The sequence below is a fragment of the Coenobita brevimanus genome, chromosome 93, assembly GCF_032717465.1.
Source record: "Coenobita brevimanus isolate Jiangsu-jjx chromosome 93, ASM3271746v2, whole genome shotgun sequence".
Classification (NCBI taxonomy): domain Eukaryota; kingdom Metazoa; phylum Arthropoda; class Malacostraca; order Decapoda; family Coenobitidae; genus Coenobita; species Coenobita brevimanus.
Genome location: NC_137046.1, coordinates 47,140,478 through 47,162,945, shown reverse-complemented (window position 1 = coordinate 47,162,945; position 22,468 = coordinate 47,140,478). Strand labels below are relative to the sequence as shown.

General features: G+C 42.1%; 1 protein-coding gene and 1 non-coding gene across 2 annotated transcripts in view; one reads left to right on the top strand and one right to left on the bottom strand.

Annotated features, from left to right (window-relative positions):
* LOC145412518 (uncharacterized) overlaps window positions 1-22,468 on the top strand; it is a 491,890-nt gene that overhangs the window by 332,340 nt on the left and 137,082 nt on the right. The window lies entirely within an intron of this gene.
* LOC145412700 (5S ribosomal RNA) lies at window positions 18,685-18,803 on the bottom strand. Its single transcript, XR_013899611.1, has one exon. It is a non-coding gene; the product is annotated as a 5S ribosomal RNA (ribosomal RNA).

Below are 22,468 nucleotides of genomic sequence, written 5' to 3'. Positions count from 1 at the left end.
ATATACCCTTTAGTTGTTCACTCCTGTAATTGCTGATATATAATCTGATGTAAGCACAAAATAGACTGATACAGAAATTAATAAAAAATTTGAATAGAGATAGCATGGGCTGAACTCGGGAGGAAAATACTTGAGAAGAAATTGCCTTGGAAAAAACTTCATACTTCCCACTTCTTTTGACTAACGTTCCCTTAGCAGTCAACCCCCTGTGTCTGCCAGTCATTCATAAAAATTCTGGGTATATATATATCTTATGGTAATTTTAAGATTTTAATCATTGATTCTTTAAATTCTGTTGCAGTATTGGTGTATAAGTTACTGTCACTTGTCTTAATATAGGGAGGGGGAGGAATAAAGTATGGTACCTCATAAAAGCTTTGTCTGAAAGTGTTGATTTGGCTGCAAAATTTAAAAAGCTCATGCATATCTAGGCCATCTGATGAGCACTTGAAGGACTCGTCATTCTGTGTAGCTAATCTATACAAATATTGTTATAATTAGTTGTATTAGTATTTTTCTCATCAGAAATGGTTATTGTAACCATCCATCCATCCATCATCCAATCCTATGTCGCCCTATAAGGAGTGTAGGAACCTGGGACTAGGCAAGTTGGTCCTGATATTTAAGATGAGTGACCAGCTTCACTCCTCCCTGAGTGTCATTATGTGAACAATAAACCCCAACCATCCTTGGTTATAAGCATACACAGGCTCAGTATGATTGGAGCACCTTACTTACCCACTAAACCACCAGATGCCATAATTTTGACTATATGGTTACCACCTAATGTAGTAAATGGTTTCCTGATGTATAGGAAACAATTTGGCTTGTCACTTAGTGTAGAGTTACCCATAAGCAGATGGAAAAGGAAAGAATGAAGGAAGGAAAGACAGGAGAGGGAGTGTAAAGTCCCCTGTAGGCAGAAGAAAGAGGAAAGAAAGGCAGAAGAGGAAAGATGGAAGAGAGGAAAGGGCAGACACCCAAAGCAGTGCTACATTGAGAGAGTGGATGGTGAACCCTAATGAAAAAAATACTGGAAGTATATTATTGGACACAGCTGTAATAGCTGATCAGCTGCTAGCTTTCAAGAGCTTAGAAATGTTTTCTTCCCAGAGAAGAACAGATTGGCCATAATTTTCTAAGTAGCCTGTTATAGAGAGCAAAATTTTCTGTTTATGACAAGGATATTAGATTTTATAAACCTGACAGGTAAGGGATAGACATACTGTAAACAGGATATAGAACCTTACAAGCTTCAGTATTCAAATGCAGTTGTGAGGAGGACAGTTGTATATTTGTTCCTAGGATTTAAGGTGTTATGAGCTTCAGTTTTCAGATGAAATCTGTCAGAAGGAAATTTCTGTGATACATCAGTTACGTGGGAAAGATTTGAGGAATGAGTGGTTTGTTCAAGGAAACTCTTGTCAACATCCACTGATGATCATATTCAGTGAGTACAATTATCAAGTATTATAAACAGGAAGAAAAAAAAAATCCAAAGTCTTATTGTTCCTGTGGGAGCCCTTGAGGGCCCAAGGCATGCCTAGGCCAGTGGCCAGACTACTGTAGTTCAAATCATATAACCCTTGGATGGTGAGATTTCCTTTCAGCCAAATATATTTGTGTGGTGTTAGCTGGAATGGAATACATGCATTAATCCTTGGCAATGAAAGGGTTAATCAAGATTACTTTTTATTCTTAGCCTCCAAAACTTCGCCAGATTAATAAAATTGCTTAGTTATTCTTAGCCTCCCAAACTACACCAGATTAATAAAATTGCTTAGTCATTGGCTGAATAAAATCATCATCATCCAGACTTCCTTTCCCACCCTAGGGCAGGGTGAGGAGTAGCAACTTCCATACAGCCCAAATTTGCCCAATCCAATGGGCCATGCTTCCATTCACTCACTATTTAAGCCCCCGGAACCCTGCCTCTATCTGACACTCCAAAAACGTTCACCACATACTGCAGTTTCACAAAAATGCATCCGATAGAGTCAATCTGGACACTGTCACATTAAAAAGGAGTAGCAAATCCCCAATCATGTGCTTCTTCTCACAATATTCATCCTGCCAGCTCAGTCTCTTCCCAGTCCCCAAGCCTCACCGACTTCCATATCTCTCTTCCTCACACACCCACCCACCATATCCCTCCACCTTCTCCTTGGCCTGCTTAGCCTTCTCCCTCCTTCAGATTCACTCAGATATACCTTTTTCACAACTCTTTTGTTATCCTTCCACATGACCATACCATCTCAGTACAGTCTTTGATTCTGGTGCCCAAAGACTTCCTCATTCCACATCTTTCATGAATCATATTATTTCATATCCTATCCACTCTCACTACTCCACATACATTCCTCAGCAGTCCCATCTCTGTTGCTCTCACTCTTGACCTTCATTTTCATTCAACACCATAGTCTCACATCCATATGTTAGAGTTGGCACTAACACTCCCTCATGTAAGCCTCGTGCAGCTTCAACACTCAGGCCTCTGTTTCTTATCAAGGCCTTCATAGCACCAGCTGCTTTACTTCCTCAAGTCACTGTACATTCAACTTCTTTTGCACATTTTCCTCTCTTTTCTATCACTGTAACATCACACTGGGAGTCACCTTCTCTCTTGATTATCATCACTTTATGCTTTTCTATGTTTACTCTCAAGGCATGACACTCACAGACATTAACAAAACTCTGCACTATCCTACCAAGCTCTTGTCCAGTATTTGCAAGTAGCACTGCATCATCAGCATATAAAAATTTGAGATACTCGTGTTTTTACTTCTCTCATCATCCCTTCCATATATATATATATTGCACAACCATGGGGACATACCAGAGCCTTGTTGCACGCCCACATTGAATGTGAACCGTTCACGTAGATGCCCATTTACCCTTACACATGCCCCACTACCATCATAAAAACGCTTGTTGGCGCATAGCAGCTTACCATCTACACCGTACATGTGAAAAACCATCCACAATCCTTCTCAGTCTACTTTGTCATATGCTTTTTCCAGATCCATAAACACCATAACATCTTATACTCCTTCTCACGAGCCTTCTCCACTCTCTGTCTCACTTCAGATATTGATCCACGCATCCTCTTTCATTCCTAAAGCCACCCTGTTCATCACTCACTTGGACTTCTGATATCTCTCATACTTTATAATATTTCCTCCATATACCTTCTCTACAACACTCAATAAACTTATGTCACGATAATTCTTGCACTCACTTCGCTTAGCTTTATTTTTGTACAGGAGTACAATCACAGTCTTTTCCCACTCAGCTGGCACAGTTGCACTTGTCCATGCCTTCTTACATATCTCGAACAAGCGCTACGTTCCACTCTTGCCACTATACTTAATCATCTCTGCAGACATGTCATCAGCTCCAGCTGCTTTCTCATTTTGCAGCTGCTTCACAGCATTCTTCACATGTGTGAGTGTCACATTTTCCTGGCACTTCATTCCTTCTCTGCACCCCCCATAAAGTAATCATGTTTACAGTCACTTTGCTCCCCCCATTCCCATTCATTAGACTTTCAAAATATTCTCTCCATCTGGTCTTTACTTCATCCACATGGGTTAGAAATCTACCACTTACATCCTGCACACTTTCACATTTCTTTCTGCTGTCTCTTCTACATTTCCTCACCTGTCTATCTATCTATTGCCAGACTCCTTAATCCTATAATGGGTGGCCTCAAACAGTTTGCCTCCATGTCGCCCTGTCCCCCGCCATTTCACTGCCCTGCTTTCAGCTCACACCCCATGGGCAGACCACCTCAGTGTGTTTCTCCAAACTCTTCCTATCACATCCACATCCAAACCACAATACTCCTTCACATCCTCATTTGTCAGTCTGTCTCTCCATGTGACTCCAGATGCTCCTCTCAATTAACTCATTCCCATTGCACTCACTCTGGACTTCGGTCCCTCCAACAAGGTCGAATCTTCACTTCCATACATTAGAGTTGGTGTCACAATACTGTCATGTAGTAACCTTTTTCACTTCCTTGCTCACTTCCCTGTTTCTTGTCACTGCTTTTAAGGGACCAGCAACCTTTCTTCCTTGTTTTACCCTTTCAAGAACTTCACCCTCTAAACGTCCATCATTACTCATCACACTACCCAAGTACTTAAAAGTTCAGTACCCTCGCGTCCAACACGCGTTAGTCCAGCACGATTCGGGTCCAGCACGGAGAGCAATTAATTAGTATTATTTAATACGATTTAATTACTGCAACACGAGTGTGTTAGCATAACACGCACAGAGCTCCGAGAAGTTGGCAAAATCCGCAGAGTTCACTCTAGCACGATCACCCCCGGTCCAATACGGTCATACTGGACATTCCCATGATGATGATAGCCAACGAAAACTTCTGATCAAGTAGCCTTCCCCGCCCGCTATCGTGACGTGATCGTGATGCCGCCCAATTACTCTAGCACGATCACCCCCGGTCCAACACAGTCATACTGGACATTCCCATGATGATGATAGCCAATGAAAACTTCTGATCAAGTAGCCTTCCCCGCCCTCTATCGTGACGTGATCGTGATGCCGCCCAATTAAAAACGCTTCTGGTGTCACGTGATGTTTTGTTTAAATTTCTCCCGCCACAGCGCCACTCAGTCGCATAATTGCATTGGAAGGTGCTTTTTTCTTGCTGCATTTTCTGCCCTTGTTATTGCATTTTACCCTGCTCACGATGCCTAGGAAGCCTTCTGAGAACTCCAAGAAGCGTCGGCACCTCCCTTAGGCCACCAAGCTAGAAAGCATCGAGAGGAAGAAGAAAGGGGAGAGGAAAGTTGACACTGCCAAGGCCTACGACATGAATGAAGCCAACGTGAGGACCATAATAAAAAACCAAGCCAAGATCCTGTCAGCAGTGAAGGCTTACAGAGTGCTAGGACAGGCAGAAGCAGGACCTTCCATGGCTGTGGACGAAGATAGTGATTCTGAGTGTGATTTTGAAGGATTTATGAGGGAGGTTGAGGAGGAGCAACAGCCATTACCTGCTAGTGACGCCAGCAGCCATCCTCCGGGGACCCAGTAGGACTACCTACAGCCTTGGATACCACCTTCCATTCCCAGCAAGCCCACCAACACTATCCTAAAAGGTTAGTTATCATTCATAGCACAGTACCATGTATTATAATTACAATAGTACCAATATATGTATAGGTATTTAGGGTGACCTTTCCTAGGGTTGCTGTCATAATTCATTTTTCCCCATAAGCTCTATTGTTAGTCCAACATGTGACCCATGCATGACAATATTACCGTGCTGGACGTGAGGGTACTGTACTCACATTTTCCATTTCCTTCACATCTAACCTTACTGTACATTCACTGACTTCACTTCTGTCGAAGACCATAACTATACTCTTCCTTACATTCACCTTTAGATTCTGTTTCTTACACACTCTTCCAAACTCATCCACTAAGCCTTGCAGCTCCCCTTTGTCCTCACTTAACAACATAATATTATTTGCAAATAACAGTACAGGGAGTTTCCAGACAAGGCCCTCTCACACTAGGGCCACTCCAGCATCCACTGCCCTATCTTGTATCTCTTTTATAACTCCATCCATACATAGATTGAACAACCATGGAGACATGACACATCTCTTTTTCAATCCAACCTTCCAATGGAAAAATTCACTCACTTCACTATCGACATGCACTGCACTCTTAGCACCTTCATACATACTTTTCATGGCACTCATCAACTTCCCATCTACTCCATATATTCTTAATACTTTCCATATTCCTTGTCTATCCACCCTGTCATATGCTTTCTCCAAATCCATGAAGGCTGCATACAACTTCTTTCCCTTTTCTAGAAAGTCTTCCACTAAAGATCTGAGAATCAATATCTTCCCTTCCTAAAACCTCCCTGTTCTTCTCCAACTAATTCCTCTGTTATTTCCTGAACTTTGTCAGTAAATATCTTACCATATACTTTTCCTGTTACACAAAGAAGACAAATGCCCCTATGATTGCCACATACTTCTTTGTCCCCATTTCCTTTGTACAGGGGAATTACCATACCTGACTTCCAATCCTCCGAGAGTCTACTTTCCTCCCAGGCCAATCTGCACATCTTCCACATTCATTCTACTGCTATCTCTCCCCCATGCTTCAGCATTTCGCCACACACACTCCATCAATTCCTGGGGCTTTCCCCATTTTAACTTTCTTCATTGCATCCACAACTTCCATCTTACTGATTTCTTCCTCTCTTCTCACATCCCTCCATCTCCCAGCCATTCCCCAGCCACTTACACTCGCATTACTTTCATTCTCTATGTTCAACAGTTCCTTAAAGTGTTTTCTCCATCTGCTCACTTTTTCTCCTTTCTCCACTAGTAATCTACCATTTTTATCTTTCACTTCCCAGCTAACTTCTTTGGCACCATGTCTAACTGTCTTTACCTCTTTCCAGAACATTTTCTTACATTCCCTCCACATTACACTCAAATTCCTTCCAAATTCCTTATCCACTCTCTTCTTACTCTCTCTTACTGATCTTTTCACCACTCTCTTCCTCTCTACATGTAACTCAGTCTTTTGTCTCTCAACTTCTCCCATGCCCCTGTTTCTCATCCACCCACTATATGCTTTCTTCTTTATGCCACAGCCTCTCTCACTTCATTCCACCGTGCTGTTCCCTGCACCCCCTTTCGTCTTCCCTTCATCCCACATACCACCTCACATCCTGCACAAATTTCTTCTTTGAATATCTTTCACACACCTTCCATGTCCTCCATCTGCTCCAATCCATATTTACCCAATCCCTTCTCCCTTTCCCTCTTATATTCTGTCTTTTTTCCATCCTCTCGTAACCTTTCCACCTTCCTTGTATGAACCACTTCCTCCTGTCCTTCCCTTCTTCTATTTCTCCATTTCATTTGGACCATGATTCTGACTACCACCAAGTGGTGATCAGAAAGTCTACTTCCCCAGTCTCTGTGTACTCTTGCATCCATTACACACCTTCTCATTCTGTCATCCAAACAGACATAATCAGTCATTGCCTTCCGTTCATTAAGTGGACCACCCACTCATCTCATCACTCGCCACGTATACCTATGGATCATTTTGTGCCTGAAGAGGGTATTGGCTATCACCAACCCCCTCCTGGCACAAATGTCCACTAAAGCATTGCCATTCTAATCCATCTCTGCAGGCACACCCCACTCACCAACTACTCCATCCACAATCACATTCCCTACTTTTCCATTCATGTCTCCAATCAAAAGCACTCTCTCATTCCATTCAGACTTTTCCCTGCATGCTTCCACATTTGTCCAGAACTCTTCCCTGACTCTGCTTGTACAATCTTGCATTGACACACACGCACACAATCACCTACATTTGTAGTCTAATTTTCAATCTTACCCACACAATCCTTGAGCCAACTGATCCATAGTCTCGTATATCTCCTTCCGTCTGTTACTCACAACAATACACACTCCTTCTTTTGCCCTCTCATTCTCACCCACGCCAGCACTTATACCTCGTCCATACTCCCATTCTCTCACACTTTCACCTCACCATTTAGTTTTAGTTAATTCACATACATCCACTTTTGCACCGTCAAACACATAGACAATCACTCTTTCACCTCTTTCCAGAATAACTTCCTATTTTCAGAGTAATTTGCATTCATTTTTCTTCCTAGATCATCATTTGCCTCTTACTTTTTCCACTTCACTAGTCTCTTTACATGCTTCTTGCTCTCAGTATATTCAGTTTTTATTTCAGTTGAACCCCTGCCCTGTAACCACTCTAGCCACTTCTTTCATTTTTCCTCCACTTCTCTCTTAACCTCTTCACCCCATCACACTGTACCTTTCTTCCTTGTTGTTACACTTGCCTCACCATTCACCATTTTAGCATTCCTAAGCAATTCCTATATGCATTTCACAAGATGTCTACGTCAATTTCATTCCAGTTCGCTGATTCCAAGTCCTTGCCTGCTTTGGTCCTGTATTCATCTGCCATTTCTTTGATCCTTAGCATCTTGATTTTTAGTCATTCTCCCTGACTGCCCCTCTCCCTCCTGGTCCTCCTCACTTCTCTCATCTTATCCTTCACACCACAGTCATATAATCTGACAGACCTCCACATCGTCCACTTGCGGCCCTTGTTTCAGCAACCATTCCCAGCATCAACCTCTTTACGAGCACATATACATTACCAAAATACTGTACAGGCATTGCAGTCAAAGAATTAAGCTATTTGAAGTCAGTCCACATCCCTAATAACTTTTATGCACACTAAGAGAAAAACCTTTGTCCACCTCTCAGAGATTTAAATTTTATTATTGCATGACTTCTGTTGACCAGATTCCTTCCCCCCCCCCCCTTCCTTTCATGAAAAGTATCATTCCCTTATTAACCCCTTAATGACCCCTGACGTTGAACGACATCGTACAGTACAAATGTCGAGGTGTTTAATTAGCACAATCTGTAAAAAAAAATGCGAAGTTATGGGAATGGAACGAAGGTCAGTGGTATGTTTACATGAACCATCTATACCATCCCAAGCACTTAGGCAATCAGTTTTCACATGTTACTGGCAAGTGCATAGTCATTTGATGAGTTTATCTTTGAATCATAGTGAATCACAAGATGGGTGAAGAAAGAAAGAAAAAAAAAAAACATTGCCAGGTGTGCCAGACGATTCTCTTCAAATCTATCTATCTATCTATTGTCAGACGCCATAATCCCGTACGGGGTGGCCATTTGACTCAGAGTTATTTGTTTTACAGGGAGGGGCACTAAACCTCCACCAACCCACTTGACACGTAGGGAGCACGTATGGTTTGGTTATATGGTTACCATGCAGCGTTGTAAATGGTGTCTTGGCTTACAGGAAGCCATTTGGTTTGTCACTCAATGTAAAGCCACCTGTAACGGAAAGAAAAGCATTAAGTAGTGACAGGAAAGATGGGAGAAATAGGAAGAGAGGAGGGCAGGCACAGAAAAAGAATGATAAAGGCTGGGTTGGCCATTTGACTCTTGAGTTATTTGTTTTACAGGGAGGGGCACTAACCCTCCACCAACCCACTTGACACGTAGGGAGCACGTATGGTTCGGTTATATGGTTACCACGCAGCATTGTAAATGGTGTCTTGGCTTACAGGAAACCATTTGGCTTGTCACTCAAAGTAAAGCCACCAGTAACGGAAAGAAAATCATTAAGTAGTGACAGGAAAGATGGGAGAAATAGGAAGAGAGGAGGGCAGGCACAGAAAAAGAATGATAAAGGCTAAGGAAGAAGTAGGCAGCACTACATCAAGTGAGTGGATGATGGTCACCACCACCTCTTCACATCTGCAAGAAGAAAATACTAATTTTTGAAATTTGAAAAATTGTCCCAGGGCTGTCCTGTGGTGCACACGAATGTATTACCTCATGGTCATTGAGGGGTTAAATCATGTGGAAAAGTGTCCTCTTCAGCACAGTGCTACAGTTAATCTTATCACAATATTCAGAGCACAGTTACCATAACCTGCTGAGTGTAATTTTTTGTAAATAGTGATTTATGATGTTCTTGAAAGCCATTTTCAAAAACTAATGCACAGGAAATGCTAATCTAAGTTGCAGATTTTGGAATCCAGAGAATTAGGGGATCACCACAAACCCATAAATTGCAAATTCAGTACTGAGTCACGTGAAACTCGAGAAACCACTGTATCTTGTTGCTATAGTAACTTGCATATCAAGTTGAGTCCATATTTATTGTTGTTAGATTGTTATCATAGTCCTAATGCTGCATATGATAGTGTTAGGTAGGGTATCAAAATATCATTATAGTATTATCAGATGTTAATAATTTAGATTATAATTCTTAAAGGTGGATTTTTTTTGTATAAAGCAAAAATTTTGCAGTCCTTGCTTCTTACCATATAAGAGTTTTGAACTTTTTAGGCTATAAACTTTACAGGGTAGGATTTTGTTGCAATATACTGGTTCTTTATAAAACTTAGGGGGTATACTGTCATTTAGGTGGAATAAATGATGAATATATGCATACTCAGAGTTTCATAGTATAGTTTTAAAATAGTTTAACCAGATATTGAAATATCTTCCACTACCTACAGAGCAAGCAGTTGAATGTAAGTGAAATGGAAAGGGAGTAATGTGTATAGCATAAAATGAATAACATACAGGAATTATTTTCTTAGCTGTATGTTACAACGGAGTAAGAATGCTCGGCTTCTCAGTGTTTCCTTTCAAAATGGATCTTGTAGTGATGGGCTCAATCACCTAGGAAATTTATATGCAGAACTAAACCTTTAGAACATAAAATTTAAAGATGACATCTCAGAGTTGTTCTTACTGCCATAGTGAACATGCCATGCAGTCTTAACCTGTGATTTTCATGGCAACTGGTTATGAGGCTAAAATTGCTAGAATTTACAGTTCACCTAAGCTTATTATTTTCATGCTGTTTTCTGGGGTTGCAAATTAGCCAAAGTATATTTATTGCCCAGTCAATAGTAATGTATAAGTGATACAGCCAATCTTTTTTCCTCTCCTCACCCACTTGAATTCAGCACTGTAGTGACACCAACTTAGAAGTGTGTGACAGATTTGAGTGTGTGCTCTTCCACAGAAAGAGTAAGAAATATTAATAATAAATACAAAAACAAAACTTTGTGACATTGTGCATTGACTGTGATTTAGAAACATGTGCAGTTAGTTTGAAGTTTGCACCAAATGCAAATTCACCACTCACATTGCTTATGCAGATTCACATAATGCAGTGTTAAATACAGTGTGCAAGTTGCTTGAAGAGTGGCTGTTATTATACACTCATAGTTGTGGACTCTCCAGTGTGAGGATGAAGGTGTATCTGTATAACAGGAACGTAGGAAGCTTCTCAGTAGTTACTGAACAATAAATGTCGGCAGCATTATTGTTGCCTCATGTGTTATTTCATGTTGGATGTAATATACACTTTACATTGTCTGAAATCAGAAAAAAAAATTCTTTCATGTAAATCATTCTCCATAGGTGAGTTGATATGACTTGTTAGGCAGGAAGAACTTGAATTTTTCACACCTAATTGTACAATTAAGACATAAAGCAGTTGTGTGGATCTGGTTTTACTAGCCTGTTGTACTGACCTTTCTAGGTTCATTTAATTAATAGCTACTGTCTGTATGTAAATATGAAAGCTGCAGTATGATATGATTTAATAATATTTTAAGCCTTATTGAAACCCTCTCACATATCTCCATTTTTTATTGAAATTTTAAGTGAGATGATGCCGTAGCAAGTTATAAAACAGCATGCATGATAGGTTATGATCATATTTATAGATCTGGTGTAAACAGTTATCGAATTGTTAATTTATGAGAAAGAAGCACCTACCATGTTTATTCATATTATGATTATATTTGTAGGCTCATGGCTCATTATTAAAATCATTTACGGTAATTGGCCATGTGTGAGAAAGCAGCACCATCTGTCTAGAGTGGTCAGCTAGGTTTCAAGTGCAGAAACATATATAGTTTTGCCTTATTTAGAAGCAAATTTTAAGCATTGTTTATAACAGTACAGCGATTCTTTGTTTATAGCGCACTTGGTTTTCGTTTTCACTGAGATGAAAATCTATGCCTGCTATTATAGCGCATTTCTCGGCTAAAACACATCGTTATCCCGTGCCAGGGCTGGGCCGAGCCCAAGACTCACAGACATAGGCCTTGCGCATCAGGCCATGACATCATCACATGAGTGAGATCTTATCATCGGTCAGGACCATTTAGCCATGGATACTCACTTTTCACTGGCCCACATTGTCACTGCTAGGGTTGAAGATGAGTTTCATGTAGTGCCAGCCACATCCCAAAGTTGTGAACAGCAATAACAGAGGTCAAATGCATACCAATATTTTCAAATATACAAATGGTAATGCTCATTTTTGTGATTAATAAACTCATATTAATATCATACCCAGTAACAGATATTAACACTAAGATGATTTTAAAAGCACAGGAATATTATCGAAATGATGTTGGTTTGATTAGCTTTTGTTTACAACCAAGCCTGCCACTGAGTATCACAGACTTCTTCATGTTAGTTTAAGCAGCAGAAATATCTTACCTATTCACATCCTCTTCTTCCTGGTTTTTTTCTATATTATTATGATAATTTCATTGGTGGTAAATGATTGTTTACTGTTTTTTTTTTTTCTGTTGTTTTGGTCAATTTTCATCCTGATTCTCCTGTTTGTTTATCAAGCATAATGGCACTATCTAATATCTACTCAAATCTACAGACATTTATTACTGCAAGCTTAACTCTACATATACATACCTTAGCCTTACCTAACCTAGATTGTCTAACCTATCAAAACAATATAGCCTGACCTAACCAATCATCAAACAAACCTAACCACACCTAACCAAACTTGATCTGACCTAGTCTAAACTATACTTCACCATAACATTGCCCAGTCCTGCCTAAGCAGACCAAAGGTAACTCAGCCAAACATGCCAAAATTGAAACCCACATGAATTTCGGTGTGATCATCAAGGGAGACATAGGACCTCTTCATAAATACTGTATTAAGAAAAATTTGTACCTACCTTTGAATTATTCAATGACTTTGTTAAAGTGTGCACTAGTTTATTTTTGAGTATGAAGAGGATCCATCTATAAACAATGAAAATATAATTATACAAATGTAGCATGTAGTCAGTTACAGTTATGCAAGGTTAGCATACAGTAGGTGAGGTTAGGTTAGGATAATAATTTTGCATTAAGCAATTTATTTAAAGTGGTATGTGGGGATGCATACGGACATTTTGACACCGCTTTGCAGATTATGGTCATGTTACTCAGGTGCTGGAGGTTCACTGGGAGTGATAGGATGAGCACACGACTTTGACTATTCAGTCCAGGGGTGGATGGACATTTTAGCGCTGGTTGTTGGTTACAGACTACTTCCCACTCACGGCTTGAGCTCAGTGGCCACGATACTGAATGTCTGAACATGGCTGGTCGGCCAAAATTCTCAGGGACTTTTACGTTTCGATAATAGCAAGTCAGTTCAGATAATGGTTTAATAGAGCCAAGGTCCAGCATCTGGATAATGAACATGTCTGGATCCTGAGTGTCCGATTAAATTAGGGACTACTTCTTGCTCTTATCCAGACGTAAAAGTGCCCGAGAACTTTAGCCGGCCATCTGACACATCCAAACATTCGGTATTGCGGCCGTTGGGCTCGAGCCATGAGCGTGAAGTAGTCCGTAACCCACAACCAGAGCTGAAATGTCCATCCACCCCTGTACTGAATGGTCAGAGTTGCGCACTTGTCTGATCACTCCCAGTGAACCTCCAGCACCCGAGCAATATGACTGTAATCTGCAAGCAGTGTCAAAATGTCCATATGCATCCCCATTTAATGTCCAGTAACACGCGGCCACCTGGCTAATTCTTTCATAACTGCCACTGAGATTGTAACACAGACCGCAAGCCATGAGTACATGTTTGGTGACAGCGGCCGTCCGCCTCTTGACCGAATGTCAGAAGTCGCGTGGCCACCAGGCTAAGTCTTGCCCAGCTGCCATCACCATCGAACAGAGACCACAAGCCATGAATACATGTTTGGTGACAGCACCTGTCTGCCTCTCTACCGAACGTCGAAAATCATGTGGCCACACACACACACACACACACACACACACACACACTAAGGAATATAATAACATCATTTATCAGACCAACCCTGGAGCCTCAGTAATCTGGAGTCCTTATCTCAAAAAATACATAGATAAGACTGAAAAAGTTGAGAGGGCTGCTACAAGCTGGGTACCAGGCTTAAGGGATCTAAGCTACAAAGAAAGACTAGAAAAACTGAATCTACTTACACTACAGAAGAGAAGGAAAAGAGGAGACTTGATTATGCTATATAAATACATATCAGGGAAGGAGAAAAAAAAACATAAATGATTACATAACCTATTGGGATGCATCAGCAAGAGGACACTGCGAAAAACTGCATAAAAAGAGAGGCGATAAAGTTGTATGGAAATTTAGTTTTCCAAATAGGGCAATTGATCAGTGGAATGCACTACCGAATGAAATAGTGTGTGCCAAAACAATTTATAAATTTAAGGATATGTACGATAAAAATGGTTTAAGACACGGGACAGTATGAGCTTGACTCATTCCTGTAAAGATACAATTAGGTAACACACACACACACACACACACACACACACACACACACGAAGGTGAAGAAGTGTTTAGGCTAGGAAAGTATGAGGAAGGAGGGGACAAGGCCACTTAAAGTAAAGTTTAAGTCTCAGGGAACGGTAAATGAAATCATCAATAGAACATGAAATTATCAAGGAGTTCAAAAATGTCTGGATGAGGAGAGATCCAAATGAGGAAGAAAGAGCTAAAATAAAGGAGCTAGTAAAGGAAGCAAAGGAAAAAACTGAACAGAGAACGGAGGAAGAGAAGACTGTTCTATTGGAAAGTTATGGATCAGAAACTGAGGAGGTGGTATTGATGGAGAGAGGGAGAGAAGAAGGAATAAAGATCAACCAAAAAAGTTGGAAAGTGGCATATACTAATCTTGATGGTTTAACCCATACCATGCTAGCGATGTAGATCTACGTCCCTTTCAAAAACGCCGATGACATAGATCTACGTCCTGCAGCACTGAGAAGTCATTGCAAGCAACCAGAGTAAAATGAAAGGTCATATCATATCTCACTAACTTCAGACATTTCTCCACTATGCTTATAAATAACACTGACTTAGGAACACAGGAGGCGAATGAGTCTTCATAGGGTCACAGCCACTCTGATGTCTCTGTAACCTTGAAGATTTCAGAGGTCAAATGGGGCCAACCTGACTCGATTCAACCTACTTTCTGGTGTTGGTGATTACTTTTATTAGTGCCAGGGATCTTATATTGATGTATTAAGTCCATTTACCCCCCAAAAAAATCCAAAATCGGTTCACAAGCTCACAGACACTCTGCTCTCTCAGCAACCTTGCAGATTTCAGAGGTAGAGTGGTATCAACCCGACTTTACTGAGCCATATTTCTGGCTTTGACGATTACTTTTATTAGTATATTGATGTATTAAGCCCATTTAAACAAAAAAAGCTATCCAAAATCGATTCACAAGCTCATAGCCGCTCTGCTCTCTCAGTAACCTTGAAGATTTCAGAGGTAGAGTGGCACAAACCTGACTCGATTCAACCAACTGTTTGGCTTTAGTGACTACTTTTATTAGTGCCAGGGATCTTATATTGATGTATAAAGCCCAGTTACCCAGAAAAAAAAAAAAATCCAAAATTGGCCAGCGTAGAAGGGTGTCAGCCCCCCCCCCCCAGCACAGTACGGGTTAATATTGGCAAGTTTAGAAGTCAATGATTTCTTGAGGGTACATGAGCCAGGTATTATGTGCTTTGTAGAGGCCAGGTTAGGAGAGGATATTGATGTCCATATGGGAGATGGTTAATACGAACTGTGGAGATGAGACAGAAAAGAAACAACGGGAGAAGGTGTGATGATAGCAGTGAAGAACAACATATATATGGGTAATGTGGAACTAGGAGAAGGTAGGGCTGAAGTGATAAATATGAAATTAGAAACTGGAGAGAATTGCAAGAAAGACCACAGTAGTACATGTTTGGGTGATTTTAACTGTAAAGAGGTGAAGTGGGAGGAATGGGACTTAGGAGGCAGTGAAGATTCATGGGGCACTGTACTGTTAAATATAGCAATGAATAATGTAATGATCCAGTGGGTCAAAGAAGAGACAAGATTCAGAGGTGATGACACACCAGCAAGACTAGGATTACTGCTAACTAAAGAAACTGACGTAATTGAATCTTAGAAATATCTGTCCTATAGGAAAGTGTGATCATGTGGTCATTGAGTTCCAGATGATAAAAAGGAATGTGGTGCCAAGGGATGAGCTTTATAGGCAGGGAAGATACAACTTTTGGAATGCAAACTTTACAGGATTGAGGAAATTTTTTGAAAATGGGGATTGGAGAAAATTTAGAGAAACGAGAGATGCAAAGGAAGAGAGATATCTTTCGAGACCTTTATGATTCGGGAGTGGAAAAATATGTTCCCAGAGTAAGTGGGAAAAAGGATTGGTTTTACAGAAGGTGTATGATAGCAAAAAAAAAAAGAGGAACATGGCATGGAACAACTGGAGAAATAGAGGTAATATTAGAACAAGGGAAGAATATAGAAGAACTTGAAATGAATATACAAATATACATAGCATGGAAGAAAGGAACTTGAAAAAAGTATACAGTAGGATCTCGCCAATAACGATTTCGACAATAATGTTTTCAGCAATAACGGTAAGTTAGAACAGATACCCAGTTTCTATAAAAACGTTTGGATTCACTTGAATAACGGTTATTTTGTGAATGCTTGGTTGTTATACTGCAAATATGTCCATAACAAGATGAGGAATGAAACTGACAAACAAGAAGAGATGAAGGAAATTGCCAAAAATGTGAGCAGCAGTGAGGAGGAGATGGAGGATTCTCCCCTCACCACCTTCCCTGACTCGCCCACCACTGGCCCATCCACCTCCACTGCCCTACCTGACTCACTATCTGCCTCCTCCTCCACCTCCACAGCCCCACGGGACTCACCTGCTCCACCTGGCATACCTGCAACCCCCAACATAATGACTGTTGCTGCATTCTGGAAGAAATATAACATTCAACAGCCCGTAAATTTCTTCGTCAGTGCCTGGAATAATACAACATTGGCAACCATTAAATATGCCTGGTCAGCACTCCAGCCACAACTCAAGTCTGCTGAGACAGAGAGAGAGCGGCCATCAGAATTAATGACTAATGATTGGACTTGTACATGAGATTTCAAGAAAATACCAGAAACAGTATCACGATCGAGTGAATGCCTACCATCAGTCACTCAGCACTCACTCTCTTTCACAAAGCTAGCCAGCCAAGGTAGAACAACAGAAAAGGGTTGAGTAGATGATGACATTGGGGACTTTCCTGAAGATTTTGACTTTATGGGGTTTGATGAAGTGTTGATGGAAGTGGGTGACCATGGTATGAGAGGCAGGAGTGGGGACGAGGCCAGCAAGGGGTCAGGGGGTATGCTGCAGTAGCGTCCACGCGCAAGCCTCAAAACAATCGTCATACCAAACACCTCATAACTCCTGTAGGTGAGTTTTATATTACTCATGATGATTTAAAAATTACTCTTATTATTTCAGCTAAAAAAAAGTAGTGATAGAAGGGCCCCAGGTGGGAAAAGTGGATAAAAGTCCTGGAGTGGCAGCACCAATAAACCCTTTATACATGTATTTAAATGTCACGCAAATAACGTTTTCGCTCATAATGGCGTTTTTCTGGCACCAATTAGACATTGGTGAGATTTGTGGTTCTGTGAGGAAAAGGGCCAGAGGGGATATGGACTGAAGGAAAAAATTTACTGAGTTTAAATTTGTGGTAAGGCTGCGGATGTTGGTGAAGAATAAGACTGCACTTTCACTTCTTTGCTGACGAGCATTCCCGGAAATACCAACAGTCCCTGTTGGCACAGTCGCTTGATGGCGACCAGGAGGATCCTGTGCCGCCAGCCCTACCCTGCCGATGGTGGCAATCTGAGGTACCACTTCATTTGATAGTAACATTGAAGCGGCCATTACTAAAGAGAGTGAACAGAAGGTGTGGTATGTTATGCACATGCAGTGTGGTATAGACAGTTGAAGGTAGAGGTATTATGAGAGCATGCTGGCCTACTCTCTGTGTAAATGAATGCACTGAAAATGTTCAGCAAAGGGAGACGGTCAGGATCAAGTCCTGAGGGCTGGTGAAACGGGAGCTTCAGCTCTCCCTATCACCAGCTTGCCATCCACCTTGGGAGTACTGCCCTGTTTGACTGGTGCTACAGTCTACTGCCTCGCACACACACACACAGTATATATACTGAGGCCCTGCACGCCACAAGCGTTAAAGCGCCATACCTGCTGAATCCTGTTTTTTTCGATCAACTGTTCCCTTAAACACTACCCTGTGACTGCGCAAAGTCGCTGTGCTCAGTTCCAGTTAGTGCAGTAAGGGTGAAAGTCTGAAATGAGAAGTGTGCTCCAGGCAACCTTGTTGACACTTGGTCATGGGTGTAGGTTCTGTTGTGTGCCACAAAGGGCAAACTCCATTCGTATGTCATCCCACATCAATGACCGGCCAGCCAATCCAAACGTGCTGTGTCACCCACACACGGCAAATCAGAGCTGCCGATTTTCTCAAGGGTGATGCCTTACCTGCTCAGTCTTAGCATCACCTCTGTCAAGTACAAAGCACCCCATGAGCACCAATGCATGGGTGGCGCTTTGCACTTTACTGTTTTCTTCCATATTGCCCTTAAAATATGAGTTATGTTTATCACAGTATTGGATAAATATGATACTTTATTGGTTTGAATAAGAAGAACGAAACAAAAAATGGCAGCAAAATGCTCACAAAGGCTGGCAAGACACAGGCAGAAAATATTTTTCTGCTGGTAATATAATCTTCATTCATTCATTCAGTGCCAGACGCCATGTATCCCAAACGTGGTGGCCAATGGCTTAGAGTTAATTGTTTTACAGGGAGGGGCACTAATCCTCCACCAACCCTACTTGACACGTAGGGATGTCAACAGCATCTGGTGTTCCCGGGCGGTCACCCATCCAAGTACTAACCAGACCCAACGTTGCTTAACTTCGCTGATCGGACGGGAAGCGGTGTACTCAACGTGGTATAGCCGTTGGCTATATAATCTTAACAATGAAAATATTAGTGTGTAAAATTTCTTAGATAGTGCAAAATTTCTCAGATGTTGCCCCTAAAGCACTCACATTTATGCACATTATATCCAAATTTTAGGAACTAAAACTAAAAAATAACATTTCTGTGGACTTTTTTATGTTGCCAGACTTTGAAGGCGATTTGTGGAAAATCGTAAATATATCGCTTTGCCCCCTGCGGCGTACAGGGCCTCATATTATATACAGTATATACCTTATGTATGTATATATATACAGTAATCACTCCAATATCCAATGTAATAGAGCCATAGGTAGGTCCGGATATTGGTTCTGTCCGGATATTGGGCCCCATCTTATGGACTTGTACTTATGGACCCTTACTCAGAGAAACACCTATACAACTCCCTCTGGACATGCATAGCACCTATTTAAGACCCAAATCACACCAATAAGGCACATAAATGACTGAAATAAATGCAAAAGAAACATAAAATGAGGGTTTAGAAGTATGTTCATACATTAATAAACATTCTGGTACTTATTGACCCTAACCTAGCCTAACTCAGAAAAACACATTCCTACTGCACATACATAGCTACTAACACCCTATTCACACCAATAAAGGACATTAAAGAGTGAAATGAGATAAGTATAGTATGGAAAAAAGTACAGTATGAAACATTCTGGCTACTTATAGCAAGTCCCTGGCCACCTCGATGAATAACCGCCTCCTCTCGGACTCTGACAGTAAGAACGATTTCCTGAAGCACTTGCAGTACACTGTTCCTGAAGTCTTGCACTGAACTTAGTCAATAACACACAGAAGTCCGTTCTCTTCACAGTGTGCACTCTTGTCTAAATAATGCTCCATTGTAACTTACTAAGTGTTGCACTTTTAACTTTTCCCATTCATATAATTTTCCAAAGCCAAAACAAACAAGTCTATTTACGTTAAATTTTTTTTCTATTGAGTCTTTTCTCTCACAACTTTAAATCCTTAACACAACACACTGTTTTTTTTCACTGCACAACACTCTAAATTCCCGTGTGGTCTAGTGGAGAAGTTCTTGCTGTTTATTCACTGTCAGAGTCCGAGAGTATCGCTGGCAGGCGACCTAGGGGTGCATCGCTGGGTCGTGGTGATGGTGTACCCACTGCAGACGACTCTGAAGACAGCCGCAAACTCACGTTGAGCGGTGACTCCACCGTGGCTGATGTGCTGGGCTGTGGCTCGGTGCATGAGGGCCTGTCTTGGGGAGGCAATGGAGTGGAGCCAGGGCTGGGCACATCGGGGGTCACAGGCCTGAAAAAACTGTCAGTGGTTGATTGACACAATGACCGACGATTCTGACGATTGATGATGCGCTGCCTGAAAGCACGCACTTCCTCCACGAGTCTCAAAGGCCCCATCTCCCTGTCGCAGTCCGGGTGTTCCAGGTAGTCTAGGACGAACTCTAGATGTTCCCGGAGTGCGCTCAGCTCGGGGATGGCTGGAGTAGTCCTGCTGAGAGGAGTCCGCATCATCGACGCCTTCAGCGTCGGAATCTTCAAGTTCGGTACTGACACCTGCAAACGAAGACACAATCTCGATATCAGACAACGTCTGATACCCAGGATCGCCCTTGTCGTCATCCAACCAATCACGAACATCGTCCACATCTACATCGTCACCGTGCGTACGTAGCCGTGCATGGAAGTCATCCACGTCAAAGCCTAGAAAATCGTACTCCACATCCGTTCCAAGAAGCAGACGAGACCAACCATTTTCCAGAGTCTTCACAGGGACTTCCTCCCATGCACTAGCCCAGTTGTACAGCGCAGACTTGATGTTGTAGCGACGAAGGTTTTCCAAAGTCCGCTTGCCTCGTGTGTCCCGTCCCTCCCTGCGCTCGTCCTCGTCCTCGAGAACAACTATCACCTCGTCCAGGAACTTCCGATGGTATAGGCGCTTTGTTGCCACGATCACTCCTTGGTCCATTGTTTGGATGAGAGCAGTTGTATTAGGTGGCAGAAACATGCACCTAATACGGCCAATTTCAGCAACCAAGTCCTTGTTGCACGGGTGGGCAGGTGCATTGTCGAGGAGAAGGAGGGCCTTTACCTGGTCGCGCAGGATTCCAAGTGTCTTCGTCTGGTAATGGATGACCTCCTTGATGAAGTGACGGTGAAACCAGTCTTTGAAGATCACAGCTGTGAACCATGCCTTCAAAGAATGGTACCAGACGACAGGAAGGACATCCATCACCCCACGAAGGCACCGAGGCTGCTTTGCGTGGCCAACAACAATGGGCTTAAGCCGGTGCATGCCGTTAGCACTGGCACAACACAAAGCAGATATCCGTTCCTTGGAAAGCTTGCGGCCAGGTACATGCTTCTCCGTCTCCTCGGCTAGAGTGTTCGTTGGCAGCGAGCGATAGAATAGGCCAGTTTCGTCAGCGTTGTAGACTTGACCGAGAGTTAGGTCCTCCCTGTCGATCAAGCCCTTCACCTTGTGCCTAAATTCGTCAACTCCATCCTTGTTAGCATCCAATGCTTCGCCATGTGCTTTACGGTTGGTAAGGCCATGCCGCAACTTGAACGCGAAGAGCAAACCCTCGGATGCCTTGAAGTCTAGGGCGTCGTGAAGCCTGGGGAACTTCTCAGCAGCAGCCTTCAGCTCCGTTCCACGTACCATCACACCAGCAGCACATTGTTGTCGATACCAAATCAACATGGATTGGTCGATTTCTGCAAACTTGGGGGTAAACATAACCTTCCTTTCCACGTTGCGTTTGCTTCTTGACGAGAAGTCAGCCGTGTACAGCATGAGTTTGTCTCGGGACCTCTTGATATCGAACAAAGTAGACCGGGCCAGGTTAAACTCGCGGAGAATGAGGGAAGAATACCACCCCGCATCTACTTTCTCCAATATCTCCCGTTTCTTCTCCAGAGTCAACACCACTCTCTTCCCTTTCTCAGGTGGCAGGGCCATCATCACACACACTAAGAGGAGGCCCGAGAGCAGCAGGAGGCCCTGCAGCAGGTAGGGCACCACCACAAAAGCGATCATGTGGGCAGCCATTATGACGAGCGTGTACTCGCGGCGAGAGACAGGCGGAAAGTAGGAAGGATGCAGCGGCGCTCTATTGGACGTCGGAGGAATGATGCGCCACAACAATGCTCTCCCGCGCCGCGCGTGGTAAGTTCAAATTACGGACGGGAAAAAATCGTTTATTTTTTTATATTTTTGGGTTTTCGGACCATTTTGGGAATATTGGATCCCAGGACGATTATGTCCGGGTAGTGGGGATGTTCGGTTATTGGGCGTCTGGATATTAGAGTGATTGCTGTATATATATATATATATATATATATATATATATTTGTACATATATAGTACTGTATATATACTGTATCTATACACACACACACACACACACACACACATATATATATATATATATATATATATATATAAACAGTAAGCTTGCACAGTGCGCGAGAGATTGGGCGGTCCACGACCTCACGCATTGTGAATTTGCACACTGTGAATGCATAATCTTAAGGGAAAATTACATATGGGCGATAACCCCTCATACCTGGACATTTTTTTTTTGACCCTTAGAGACATAATAAAGGTCAAATTTTTTTAGACATTGTACTACAGATACAGCTACAATAACAAAAATA